Genomic DNA, 10223 nt, shown 5'->3' with positions numbered 1-10223 from the left:
CATGTTTTTTTTTTGTTTTGTTTTTTTAGAAAATGACACATTTGTTATGATTGAAAATCAGGTATTCCACCAAACACTGAATTTTAAACAGTGGTACAGTTTTTTTTTTTTTTTTTTTTTTACCAATTTTTAAAAAAATGCTCTAAATGACAACATTTATATTTAAAATTTGGAAGAAATGTCATCAGTAGTTTACAGAATTAAACAAAAACAATGTTTTATTCAAACACATAAATTGTAAATCCAGAGAAACTGAGAATTTAGGTAGTTATTTTTTTTATTTATTTTTTATTTTTGTCATAGCTGTATATCAAGTTGCTGAACAGAATGGGACTTTATTTGAACCATGACTCTACCCTTATTGCCTCAGGATGGATGTCTGGATGATTCTGATGAGAGATTGATAGTCAATACTTTAGTCAAGCACAACATACAGTACAGATTTTAATGTATATATCTAAATGAAACTACTGACCCTGACTATTGCTGTGCCAGTGCTTTAAATGGTGTCACAATGAGTCACAGCAGAGGTCTAAAAGAAGTTTAAAGGATTTAACGGGCAAATAGTGTGTGTCTCCATTGTGAGGGAACATCGTAGCGCTAACAGCACACGTTCACATTCCACACCCTCCCTGTGCATTCCCTCACATAATCCACCCAGTGCTTTTCTTTGCTGTCCATGTTTCTGTGCTCTTCTGGTTTTGGTTTTATAGCATATGAATGAGCGTAATGGAATACCACCTGAATGTCTTGCATGCCATTACCAGTTCCCCCCCACCCTCGGTTTCTAAATAGGCTCCTAAAAATCTGTTCATTTTTCTGCAGAAGAAATTGCCACATATACACACCAGTAATGTCATCAGTAGCTTATTGAAGAGCGACATCATCTCCGTGATGAAGCTTGTGCGCATGCCAGTCTATCCTCCCTCAGAATCTTAACATTCTCTTTCGCATTTCTAAATCTAAAAATCTGTCGGGCTCCATCGCCATGCTTCAGTCGTTGCCATGGCCACCAGTGAACATTCCCGAGGTTGCCAGAGCAACTAATCAGGAGTCACATTGCATCCACCGTCACCCGGCAAATTTTGACAGCGTCAGAGAAACTAGAGAGAAGGCAAAATAAAAGAGAATTAATGTGAGGGGGGCTAGAGACCGAAGCAACTTCCGGAATATGACTTTCAAGCTTCCATAATGAATAATATGCACCTGAACTTGGTAAAAAAATTGTATTACAACCATATGAACCATGAATTTACATAAATACACATCTATTAAGATATCAAGTACAGTGCACAGCATAAATGAGTATACCCCCCTGAATAAATATAAAAGATGTATTTTCTTAATGATCACTAATATAATTCGTGGAAAGATGGCAAAATTTAAACATATTAAACAAATACTTAATAAAAACAACAAAATATATATTCCAATATATTCTTTAAGATAAGAAAATTAGCCGATTTTGTTTAAACAAAGGACTGCAGAAACGAGTACACCTGAGATTTAATTCAGAAAATGTATAATATTCTAGTATTTAATATGTCCTCCAGAGCATAAAGTATACTGCTCTGACCCTTCTTGGCACTCAGTGTACAATTTCATGACAAATTTCACATCCTGGCCTGTTAAACCTCCTGGACACGTCTTAAATGCTCTGGTTTTTAATGGGGAGTTTTGCTCAGCTCGTCTCTACAGAATTTCCCAAGCTGCTCAAGAGCATTAAGATTGAGTGAAATACATGTCCACTGAAGGTTTTTCACCTTGGGAGATGAAGATCTCATTTGGCATGCTGAAAAAAAATGCCCAATAATTCAGGGAATGAAGGGAGGGTAGATCTTCTGTTTCAAGTTTTTGTAGTACATCACAACCGTGTGTGTGAATTCATGCCAGCATTTGATAAAGCACAACTCCCTCTCACCCGTCAGCCACTCATTCATCCTTCTATAAAGCTTTAAAACCCTACCACTGTACGTCGCTGTGGGGTACAAGCACTTCTCACTGTGTACTCCTCTCCTAGCAACACCAGAACATTTTTGGATGCTTTGGATGCGAAATGATTGACTTGGTCTCTTGAGACCAGAGTATGCATTCCCAGAAGTCACTATTTTGGTAAATATGGAGACTCGAAAGAGTGTAAATGAGTTTATTTTGCTTTGGCTACAGTAGGTAATTCTAGTGGTGAGAACAACCATGCATGTCACTTCTGCAGGCTGCGTCATACTCTGTGAGATGAAGTGTCACTCTTTTCATAGCTTTTGCTGGCTCTGAGACACTTGTTATTTCTCCTGCTCTTTTTCTAGCAAAAATTCACTCATCAAAAATGAAAACTAACTAAAGTAAGACCTGGAGTATTTCAGGAGCTTATCACAAGTCCATCGTTTTTTAATATCAGTGATACTTCTGCTATATTTTCGGCACTTTAAACACAAAATTTGGCATTCCATCTTGTACCAATGTCCTCTTTTAATCAAAGAAATAAGTCACCTGGCAGTTCTCTCCCAAGTGGTCCACTGCATGTCTGGTGCAATAAAGTCTGAGTATGATTCAATGGGCTATATAACACTTTTAATTGTCAGGAAATTACTTGTCTTTAAAAGTTTTGTTTCAATATACTTACTGTTGATCAAAAATAGCCTTAAACCTATACATACAACTTATTTAGTAACCTTTCAGGGAGAGTGTACTCATTTTTGCAAACACCAAAATGTATCATTTTTTATAAGAAAAATCTTATTTTCGCTGAATAATTTTTGGGCCTTCTTCTTGTGGTACTGATCAAGCATGGCTTGTTGGACCATATATCTACAAAAAACCCTAACATGTCTTCTAAGTAAAGCGTAATTGCCGAACGAACTTGTTTAAGTTTTAGAGGGGGGCTGTACTCATTTATGCTGTGTACTGTATAATCAAGTAAAAAGATCACACATATGGTTTTGAAACAGAGCCTTTTATTAAAGGGCAGTTTTTACACACTCTCTTTCAAAAAACCTTGACCGCATAGTTTTATGCTGCTTCTAAATGTACCTTCTTGTTTGCTGAATTCCTAAGTCAGCATAACATTTACACATTCAAAAGTTTGGGCGTGGGTAAGAGATTTTTTAAATGTTTTTGAAAATAAAAAAAAAGTCTCCCATGGTTCCCCAAGAGGGAACAGATGCTACATCCTCTAGGCGGACACTTTGGGGAATGCTACCAGTATGCCCGGCCCGGGTGTACTGACGCATTGTGTGAAAAAATGAGCAGTCCTATGGGTCCATGGTGACCCATTGACATCAAAGGCGGGTGCCCGGAAGTTATAAAAGGGCACCTGCTGAATATATTCACCAACTTAGTTGCCAGAAGGAGACTTAAAACATGTAGGATGAAGGCATGGCAAGACATGTGCAGTGTCTCGTTCCCTCAAACATAACCACACGTTAAACCCAAGACGTTCCCCTTCTAGGGAACTCACAATGTGTCCTCTAGCAGACACTATGGGGAATGTAATCACAACTATGCCATGATGAGGCACATGCCTGTCCACCTGGTGAGAGACCAAGGAGGTGACAGCAGACATACAAGTACATCTAACCTTCCTCAGAAAGGGGCCAAGCCTTGAACGCCCTCGGGCCGCTCAATAACTTGGCTTGAAATGGAAAACCCAATTCAAAATAAAGGGGGACAGGGACATCCAAAACCAAAGTTAAGAACACAGCTACCTGTATGCTCAGATACTCAGCTATCCACACAAGACCACTAAAGAAACAAACTAGAAAACCTCTAGATAGGAGCTCAGAGTGATCAACGTACTTAAGGAGCCCAAGTAAGGGTATCTGTTGAGCTAGATAGCTATATCCTAAGGGTCTTATGAAAGGCTTGTAGACCAAGACAAACAATATACTGCTAGCCTCAGTAGCATCCCATCAAGTAAAGACCTTTCCCTCAAAACTGTCCAGACCACAGAGAGTGAGCTACTGCTTACAAAATACCGCGCAGGGGAGATAGCACTGTCCCTAGGTAAGGGCTCAAGGAGGACCAATACTTAAAAAACCTCTAAAGCAAGGGAGCACATCAAAATTGAGCTAGCACAGAGCTCTCCTCAGATAGCTATGTACCTAGGAAGGGGCTACCAGAAAGGGGACCAACTGAAACTGCCCAGACCACATAGAAATGGGCTGTTATACTTACAACTCTTATATGGTGAGACAAACACTCAAGGGCTCAAGGAGACCACTGCTTAAAAAACCCCAATCAGAGGTGCAAATCACTGAGCTAGCCACATGTTTTCAGGGAAAGGGCTCACTGCAACTGCAATCTAAAAACACAGCTAGGCTCCAGATAGTTGTATTAAGTATAACCCGTCCCGCCAATAAACAATGGCCGGCAATATATCCCTCCTCAGATGGCTATACTATGCAGGTCCCCAATCAGTGTAGTCTCATAGAGGCTACAGCCCACCATGCTAATTGACCCAGACGCTCACACTGAGGAGATCAGTAAATGGTTTGTTAAAGAGCGAACACATAAATTTTTTCCCATCATTGTCCAAGATCAAATCAAAGCCTGATTTAACCAGTGGGCCATAAACCAACTACACAGTTGGGCCACAGGCTATCCTTGAATAGCAGTTCGATCAGATTTGAAGGCCTGAAGACTGCTCAGACACATGGAAGTGGGCCATCTACTTAATCCCAAACAGATGAGACAGCACAGTCGAGGCAGGGGCTCAAGGAGAACCACTAGCTAAAAAACTCCAACAAGGGAAAGAGCAGGTCTCCCAGCTGGAACACAAATATCCTCGAATAGCAGAATTTCAAGACAAAGACCTCAGAGCTTACTTGAGAGAGACGCCTGGGCCAAGGGGGAACCCAACTTAAATCTTAAGGAAGCCAGGCTAAAAACATTGTTGCCCTCAGTCCACTTTATTCCCAAGCAAGTAAGTTTGTGCTGCTGATGGAGCATAACTATCCGCAGACAGCTACACCTCTGAGGGCAGGGGTTGTCATATCAAAAGCCCTTAAGAGGGGGAACAGTCTACCCTTTTGCAGGCCCAACACCTCAAAAGTGTGTGATTCAGAGGGGAACCGCCACCCTAAAACTAACCAGAATGCTTGGGGAGGGCAGCCCATCCCTAAACCCCATCCGGCTTGACACAGGAAGTAAACATTCCCCCATAACCTAAGTCTAAAATGTCACTGAAACACCCTGGTTGAGAATTTTCACAATAGTTTTACACAGAGCATCTAAATATATCTTTGTCCAGAGAGATTCTTCACCAACACAATAATATGCATATTAGAGAGGTACAGCCGAGCTGAATTATAGCTCCACCCCCGCGATCTCGCAAGTTCAAGGCTGAAACGACTCCCAGTGCTCACACTTCATCGTTCATAAACAACCAATACTGTCTGTGGCACATCTGATAACCCGTGTTTAGGAGGGTTTGTGGACCCCACAGATCAAAGCAAAATCACCACAACGACTCACGATTACAAAATGGTGTCGCTTCCAAAGGTGGAGGAACCGGGCAGGCCTGCAAGATACAAAAGCTTTGTTGTGTCCACGCAAGGGCCTACGACCATTGTGACTTCTCTGCGATGATCGACCTGCAAACACCTGGCCAATCCAAGTCCTAGCTGTGCCTCAGAAGCAGGTGGGACGCCAACACTGCGAGATGTGCAAGACACTTGCCCTCCATCTCTTAAGAGAAGGGGACAAACAAGAACAGACCTTTATCATTGGAACCAATCGAGAGATTGGAAATTGGATTTTTTGTGCGTTGCCATTCAGAGCCCTCAGAAGCTCCTAACCAACGACACATGACGCATAGATTGTGTGGAGTGTCGAAGTTGTCAGAAAAACCTCAAAGCCTCAAGCATGGAGGCACACACTTTCTACAACCTGCCTTGGTCCGTGTTCACAGCACACACATTCAAACACACGGCTCCCTGAAGACAACAAAAGTTTTGTAAAGCCTCAATCCCCTCAGCCCCCCCAGCCCACGAACAGACCTTTTATTGCTTGTGGGGCATCCTCCTATGGACATCCACGGGCCACGTGGACCAAATGAATTGCCCTTTTTTCACAATGCGTAGACATTGGTCCATAGCTGGCAGCATTCCCCAAAGTGTCTGCCTTGAGAAAAGCCCCAGCGCGTAGTTCCCTAAAGAGGAGTCTTTTTAGCTCACTCAAGGCCTGCATTTATTTGTCAAAATACAGTAAAAACACTAAATTGTTTCAGTATTCCTACAATACCCCCTTTTCTTTTGAATATTTTAAAATGTAATTTATTCCTGTGATATTACTCCAGTCCTTCAATGGTCACAACACGATCCTATTCAGAAAGCACCTAAATGCGGATTTGCTGCTCAAGAAAACATTTATTATTAACTTTCATTGCGAAAACTGGGCACTATTGCTTAGTAGTTTTGTGAAAACTGTGGAAACTAGAAACTACTACTTATTATAAATATAACAATTCAAAAGAAAAGCATTACAAAGTCTCTTGTCTGGCACTTTTGATCAATTTAAACTGCATTATGCAGAAATAAACAGGTAATTTCTCTACAGAAGATATAACTAATAAAAATCTTCCCTGACCCCTCTAATAGACTATCCTTTGCAATGACAATAGCAGAATGAATTCCAAGGTTTAATCCAAGACTTTCTAAGCTGGCAAACAATAAAAAGGTGGGGACTGGACTTTTATTACTGAATAATATCAATAAAAAATTAAGTCTAAAGCATACTAATTGATTTCGTTCATAAATATAGACTTTGTTCTTAACACCTCCTTTGCACCTTTGACACATGTTCAAAAAAAAACGGCTCCACGATGTGCAAGCTATGGCAAAAATCTTGCATGTTTTTGACAGGATTTGCTACCTGACCTTTGTATGAAACAGCATCCCCCTGAACCATATTCATACACACAAGAGCACTGCTCATCCCTCTAATCCTCATGCAGCGATATGGACCAGAGAAAACAATGAACACAGCTGCTCTCAGTAACACAAGCACAGCCTGATATCACCACCCTCGCCAACAGATGACAGAATCGGCCCTGCGTCTTTACCTGCTCCTCTCTGTCTCTCTCTTGCATCGGGAGGCTCAGTGTTGTCGGGCACCACAACCTTCTACTTGAGAACCATTGACGGCTTGATGCTCAGTTCCCTCATGCCCACTGGTAAACAATTCATCCCCCCCCCCCCGGTGACATTTTTTGTTTTTGGGTTTTGGTTTTGTTTGATCTTCCCATTTGATGAGCGCTATTAACCGTGTCCCATTGCCTATAATAATGACATGTTGTATAGAAATGGTGACACTGCATCAGCATGAAGAAAGATGGATTGAGAAACTGATGAAAGAGCCGACAGGAAGAAGGGTAACAAACTGTGAGTGCGTGAAGAGCAAGGCTGGGCTGCCTTTTGTGCGCGGTCTCATCAAAAGCAGAAACGCCCTCAAAGCGCCAGCGGAGGCAGAGGAGAAGAATGCAAGAGGGAAATGGCGTTTCCATGGGGCGGCATCCGGGGGGGACCCTCCGCCAAATTTTTCGAGCGCTCCCCGAGCACCCACTCTCACCTGCGCCCGCACCACCCTGCACAAGAGATCATACAAATACAGAGGGCATTCGCACAGTCAAGATGGACATATTAAACCACATGAGCTCTGCTCCAATACTATTGAGCCAAAACTCGAACCGCATCACTGCAGGCTGTTGCAAACAGCAAGCTTATACAATCTTTTATAAGAAGCAAATTCTAAGGCAGACCCTGCTGCATAAGCAGTCTTCAAGCCAGTTTAAGCTGGCTTAAGTTAGCCTAGGCACGCTATAACCCCTCTAAATCAGCCTAACATACCAGCCTGCACTGGGAGACCTGCCAAGACTTACAGTTTATGATGCTTGTTTTTGGCAAAGGGACATTTAAAAGCCAGTCACTTTCAGTTAGGATGCTCCTTTTTACCTTAGAAGGGAGCTGCCTATATGTAGCATATGAAAATCAAAGACTAAAAATATCTAATCGTTGTGGGTAAATCTAGATCAAGTCAAACAGCATTTGTCAGGATTAGCCAACTTGATGGCATTATTGAAAGCGGTTCCAAACAGTAGACAGCAAACATATGCTCTTGCAGCTTTGGCATGTAGGAGAAGGCAATCCAGAATGCATTGCAACAAGCTCTATAAAGAAATGCATATAAGATGGTGGATGAACAACCATTAAGCACTGAAAAGTAAAGATAAAAACTGGGATTTTTTTTTTTTTTACAACTTTACTCCTGATACTACTGTGTATACTATGTATTTGTTGTGCTAACACTAGAGTAGTGTTAAGCAGCTTAGCAAACATGCTAAATACCAAAAGTGGAACAACTGTAAATTTAGTCTTCACACAAGGAGAGTTATCTGAAAATTAAAAAACGTTCTATTATGTAGTCCCTGCTTCTTGAAAAACCTGTTTTAAACCAGCTCTATGCTGATTTGTCATTCTTAGTTGGTTTAAAGATTTGGACTTTAGAATGGTTTAATCTGGCTCTGGGACAACATTAACCATTGAACTGTCAGGTCAATTGGTTTATGAGGTTTTTTTTTTTTTTTTTTTTTTTTTAGCAAGTGGGATCATTTTAAAAGGAGTCACTTTCAGGTAAGATGTAGAAGTGAATCTAGTTAAAAACCAAACAACATTAGTCAGGCCTTTTTTAGTTAAATTCTTAGTCGGCTGTTTTATGCCATTGGGAGGCGTCAGAATGCATTGCAATGAAGCTCTGTGAAGAAATGCATCTAAGATTGTGGGATGAAGTTGATAATTCTCTGATATGAAATATTTGAAAGTATCAATAAAGTGGCCAATTTTTTTTTTCTATTTTGTCTGATACCTGTGTATGGTATGCATTTGTCATGCTAATTAGAGTACTCTTTTGTTAAGTTAGCAACATGCTAATAACAAACACTGAAGCAAAGTTTAGTCTTACCACACAGAGATTTGTGACAAACTTGCTATTTATGCAGCTCCTGCTTGAAAAACCTGTTTGGTTTGGCCAGCTCACACCAAGTCGAACATTCAGTGTGAAAATTCAGTGTGATAAATATTTTAATTTTGAAATGAACGGCTGTTAGTGTCTGTTCAGATGTTGCATGACGTCAATATGATTTTTTTTTTTTTTTCATCGCTAACTGCAAAGAAAAAAACCCAATGGCCTCAGATTCCAGACTTTTTGGTCACATGCCCAAAAGCCTCCATGGCTGCATGGCAAAAACTACTATTTCCTTTGCTGAGTATTGCTAATTACCAATAAGGAATCTAAAGAACAACACAGAACCAGCTTCCATGTATTTGGTGTGCTAATTTGATGAGACAGAAATGACATACCCAAAAATAAAAAGGTTTCTGCTCATGATTCTTTCTGATTAGATACATAATCAACATATGTTCACAAAGCTGACACTTCAAAGTTTACTGTTCAGGAATCAGAATTACTCAGACTGTTATGATAATAAAGATATATAAACTCAAACATAAAAACAAAATAGAAATATGAAAAACATATTTTTTTAAATGTATTTAAAAAATTGTTGATGTAGGATATGTGTTTAGAAACATAGTGTAGCTAAAGCCACAAGTCTACCAATGCTTCACTTGAAATTTCATAATATAATCTGTAAAAACTGTGAATTTTATGAAATATTTTCTAAGGCCATGTCGTGTGTTTTTATAGAAAGGCTAAAAGGATTGATTTATGACCCCTGTCATCTTCTGTAAACTCACATGTAAAGCTCTCATTTATGCTTTCTCATGTTTATTTGGCTCTGAACGATCCTCCATTCATGATTCTATTGTTCTCACGAAACGATCCTTTCACACCTCCGCCAGGTATGACATTATCCGCATTATTCTTTTATCATTATTCTTTTGTTTTTATTCCGCCCATTATTAGCCTTTGTTGTGGTATTTTAAGGTCTACATAAAGACACAAATCTTCAGTTCCAGTATTCATTTGCCCCACTTTTTATTAAAAGCCTTACTATAAAAATACAACAAAACATTTTCTTACTTAATCTTACGGAATTATTATGAAAAAACGCATTATGAAGAAGAACTGCACCTGCTATCTAGCAGCATTAGAGCTAACGTTAGCATCAAGCTATATCATACTATTTATGAAATTATTAGTAAACTTTTACTCAAAACTCACTTTAAACCCCGACGAAAGTGTTTGTAATAACTTCCTTCTTTTCGTAGCAC

This window comes from Cyprinus carpio, chromosome A19 (assembly GCF_018340385.1).
Source record: "Cyprinus carpio isolate SPL01 chromosome A19, ASM1834038v1, whole genome shotgun sequence".
Taxonomy (NCBI): Eukaryota; Metazoa; Chordata; class Actinopteri; order Cypriniformes; family Cyprinidae; genus Cyprinus; species Cyprinus carpio.
The sequence above is the reverse complement of the archived record's forward strand: the minus strand, read 5'-3'. Positions refer to the sequence as shown.